Source organism: Bombina bombina, chromosome 4 (genome assembly GCF_027579735.1).
Source record: "Bombina bombina isolate aBomBom1 chromosome 4, aBomBom1.pri, whole genome shotgun sequence".
Taxonomy (NCBI): Eukaryota; Metazoa; Chordata; class Amphibia; order Anura; family Bombinatoridae; genus Bombina; species Bombina bombina.
Window position 1 is genome coordinate 827,158,345 of NC_069502.1, and position 4,987 is coordinate 827,163,331.

Below are 4,987 nucleotides of genomic sequence, written 5' to 3' on the forward strand. Positions count from 1 at the left end.
CTCTTCCTCACCTCTCCTGACACTTCTCTTCCTGCAGTCTTTACTCTCCTCGAGAAATTCGGCTCACTATGTTTCTATAAACTGAATGTAACCAAAACTGAGGCCCTTCCCATAAATATTCCTCCACAAACCCTCTCCATACTACAGTCCACCTATCACTTCCAATGGATATCTTCCTCGCTCAAGATTCTAGGAGTTCACCTTAGCCCAGATCCCCTGACCACCATATCGCAGAATTATACCGATAGACTTCCGGAATTTGGGAGGTTGCTAGATTCATGGGAGTTTCGGGAGATCTCTTGGACAGGTCGCATTGCCGCGATAAAGATGTCCTTTCTCCCCAAGGTTACTTATCTTTTTAGATCTATTCCTTACAACATCCCGAGACCACTCCTTAATAGATTTCAAAGTCTAATCACTTCATATGTATGGAGAGACCGCCGACCTAGGACTTTGGGTCGCACACTCGAAAAACCGATCTTACAGGGAGGCCTCGCTCTCCCGAATATGATCTCATATTACAATGCCGCAAGACTCTCACATATCCTTCGCTGGAATGATCCTGAGAGACATCTCTCCTGGTACTCTCTAGAATCCTCACTGCTGCCCTCAAATATAACCCTCCCCGACATAATCTGGATCCCCCCCACCATAGACGAGAAGTTGACGGCCTACACCCTATCTTCAGACACACACTTCGATTTTGGGATCAAATCAGACACCACCCAGACATTTCTCCCCATCCCTCTCCCGCCATGACAATCCCTGCTGCTCTCTTCTGCCTTCCAGACTCCCACTATGACCTATGGCCACAGGCGCACACACTACAGGTCTCCGACCTCTATGAAGTGGACATATGGCTCTCGCACCCAGCAATGTGTGCGAAATTTCAACTTCCACCCAAGTTACACTTTGAGGGATTTCGACTGAGCACCCGCTTACGTACATGGGGTTACCCCAAACAAACACTACGCCCTTTAACCACTTGGGAGAAAGCGTGGCGGGGAGCTCACGCTCTCCGACATCTCCTGACCTTTCACTACAATATACTTATTAACCCGGCTCCCTTGCATAAAATCTCACAACACCAGGCTTGGAAAGAGAAATTGGTCTCACCCTTACTCTTGAGGATTGGCATGCCAGAATCAAAATAACCAAAAAGATCCTCCATTGTGCCACACTGTGGGAACTACATTATAAGATTTTGGTCCGTTGGCACCATGTACCAACTATCCTACACAAGATTTATCACTCCCAATCCCAAGAGTGTTGGAGAGGATGTCAGATGCTTGGTTCTCCGCTCCACATATGGTGGTCTTGCCCAGTAATTCAGCCATTATGGAAGAAAGTATTTACACTCCTCCGGGCACTGGGCCTCGTCCCCCCATTCACCCCTGAAGTTACCCTCTTACACATGCGGATGCCCAACCTTACCACCTCTGGAGAAGCACTCACGATGTATGTCCTCATGGCCACAAAACTGACCCTAGCTAGGGCTTGGAGGGAAGAGAGGTCGCCAACTCTCTCTCAAGTAATCACATGTACACATTACATTGGCCAAATGGAACAATACTCGTACAGAGTACTTGATAGCACTAATGCCTTCCATGAAATTTGGCTCCCATGGCTCACAAGGTTTCCCAACTGGTCCTCAAGCCCTTAAACCACACCATAGACCTATTAATCATCTTCCTCTTTCTCGTTCCCTCACCCCCTCTCCCCTCCCCCCCCCTTTTTTTTTTTTTTTTCTAACCCATCATGTCCGTCTTATTTAAATCCCAGCATTTCATATCTGTATTATGCTGAGTACCAATGCCATCTTTAGACACAGACTCAATATCTAAACCTGTATCTGCAATACGTTACTTCCAGAAAAGAGACCCATCTAATACATAGATTTGCTCTCATCCTTATTTTCATGTATCTTGTTCACTCTTTTTTCTTTTATATAACAGTATGCAATTTCTGACATTTAATTGTATTATTCAATGACATTTCAATGTACCCTCAATTCTGCATCTGTTGGCATATTGTTGTTTAATAAGTCGTCTCAATAAAAAAATTAAAAAAAAAAAAAATTCAAATAGGATATAGTAATAAATTATACAGTGTGTAACAGAATTGGTTCAAAGTTCAATAGATACTTATACCAATTTTTTTCCCTGCCTTAGGGTACGATTTACTAACATACTGTTTCCATACAGCTTAACAAAATTATGTAATTCTTTTAGTATATGTATGTTAATAGCATGTTGTCCTTATGATAAGAGATTGTTTGCATAATTTTTATATTATTGTTAATTTTTTTAACATTTGTTTAATTCTTGCACCACTGATCCCTATTTTGCATATTGGTATGCCCCATTAGGGGTGTGAAATTTTTCTGATCATTGATTGGTTATCAACTAGTTTAAATATGGCAGCTCTGAGAATGTTTGTATAGCCTGATGAAACAGTGTGTACCACTGAGAAATGCGTTGCTGTTTTTATTGTTATTAAACCTTTTAATATATTTTATAAATTCTTCAGTTGCTGCCTTATCATTTCTCTCTCCCTGGGCTGGGCCTGGTGAATTTCCTCTGGCCTCCATTACCAGGATTCCGCTGGAACTCTGGTCACTAGGATCTGGCTGGATATCTGCTGTATAGCTTCATTTGTACTCCCCTTTTGACATCCCTGGACTCTCCCTGGTGAGACGAGGATCTCCATCTGTGTGCTCCATCTTTTGTGGTCGACCGTACGATGTGTAGTTCCGGACTGCTATTTCAGCACTGTATTGTGCGCCTCCAATTGTGAGTAGGATTCTTGTGATCATTCTGTGTTGTTGTCATTATCTTATTGATCTGCACCATGTGGCGCCCTCTATCCAATTCCTTCTAGGAAAATAATATCATTGTGTACAAAATGTAAATATGTATGACTGTAAAAATAATTAGTGTATAAAAAAAGTACTTTCTTCTCTTTTTTAACTAAACATCGCAATGCATTGTGGTTATGTAAATGAGCCTTACACGACCAGTCAGCTCTGTGCTGAAGCTGAGAGTTTAGTTGCAATTCGTCGCTGTGAGATGCGCTTTTGTACTGTTACTTCCATGTGAGTCTGTACTAGTTACATGGAATAGGGGCATAGTGATATAGAATATATACCGTAAATTCAGTTACCAATCACGATTTAGACAATTGTAAAACTATTATTAGACAATTTTACTTTGATCAATTTTGGAGTTGACTGTCTCTTTAAGGGGAGAAAAATTAACAGTACACTGTGCCTTTAACAAGCTTTAACCCTTTAAGGACTGATACTTGCAGAGAAAACCTATTTAGATACAGCTTGCAATTTTACACATTTTAATGTACTTGCGTAATCTAATATGCTTCTCTTGGTATCCTTTGTTGAAGGAACAGCAATACACTACTGGGAGCTAGCTGAACATATCAAGTGAGACAATAACATTCACAAATTAGCAGCTAGCTCCCAGTAGAGGTCTCCTGCAGCAAGCCTTTTCTACAAAGAATATTAGAAGACCAAATCAAATAATAGAAATATTGGATACTCGTGTACAACATCTCTGCTCTATTTGATTCATGTAATACTTGAGTAAGCATTGTTATGTTCTGCCGAATCTATGTCACACTCCAGAAAACTAAACAAACTGCATGTATTCTTAACTTTCAATAGGTTAATATATTATAGCCTAACTACATGAGTAGCAGGCCTTCAAAATTGTTTTAACTCATAGAGAGTCCACAAATCATTCAATTACTGTTACATATCAATGATCTCAGGATCTGTCCTAGGTGTGAGCAGGGGCTTTAAGACTAAGAGTGACGAGTGGGAAATTTCATAACTAACTAGCTTTTGTGTAAATAAAACAGGACAATATATAGTGTGCAAACTGTACATAAGTATAACTGTTAAAACAAATCATGTATAAATAATTACTTTCTCTTTTTTAACTAAACATCGCAATGCATTGTGGTTATGTAAATGAGCCTTACACGACCAGTCAGCTCTGTACGGAAGCTGAGAGTTTAGTTGCAATTCAGCGCTGTGAGATGCGCTTTTTGTTACTGTTATTTCCATGCGAGTCTGTACTAGTTACAGGGATTAGGGGCATAGTTAGTGATATAGAATATATACAGTAAATTCAGTTACCAGTCACGATTTTGGGACAATTTTACTTCAATCAATTTTGGAGTTCACTTTCTTTTCAAGGAGAGAAAAATTAACAGTACACTGTGCCTTTAACAAGCTTTTAACCCTTTCGTTAATTATATTTATAGAAAATCATTTTTCTATCAATTCCTACCAGAAGCTCTAAATGTAGAACCTCGAAAATTATTGTTAACTCATATTTGTGGTTTTCCACAGAAATCGTTAGTAAAATGCAAAAGATTTATTAGGTTTGAAGAGAAACCAGAGTAGGCTCATCTAACATCTAAATATAAGTGTAGATTAGCGTAACTCCTCTAAAGCCTAAAGTACATTCTCAGTATGAAATATGTACACAGGTTATATTGACAAATAATCAAGTCGTTACATTTATTTAGCTTGTTTTGAAAAGAGCATTAATAAAACACAAGCACATTATAACACTATTTTGCAATGCACCATGGGTATGCAAATGAGAACATTGTCAGGTTACTCGTGCGCTCACATAGAAGTTAGTTCATTTTATTGGAGGGGGAGGGGTATTTTTGTTTTTTGTGCACTTCAACAAAACTCACACTTGTGTTGGTATTTTCATGGGGCCTTTAATGCTGCCAGTTATTCTTAAACTAGAAAGAAACAAAAATTATTAGGATAAATAAGGTATTAAAATTACACATCCCTGAGAAATTCATACATACATACTTAATTATAAAATGTCAAATATATTTCAGGGTGACCAACTGCAAGAGACTATACATTAAATATGCTGTCACTTTTCTGTTACTTTATGGATTTTAAAGAAGGTAGCTAGGTATATATAGATAACTTAAATAA

At 38.9% G+C, this 4,987-nt stretch overlaps 1 non-coding gene across 1 annotated transcript; it reads right to left on the reverse strand.

Moving 5' to 3' along the window:
• Positions 1-4,314: 4,314 nt before the first annotated feature.
• LOC128658566 (U5 spliceosomal RNA) lies at positions 4,315-4,426 on the reverse strand. The gene has a single exon (XR_008402243.1). It is a non-coding gene; the product is annotated as a U5 spliceosomal RNA (small nuclear RNA).
• Between the last annotated feature and the right edge of the window lie 561 nt (positions 4,427-4,987).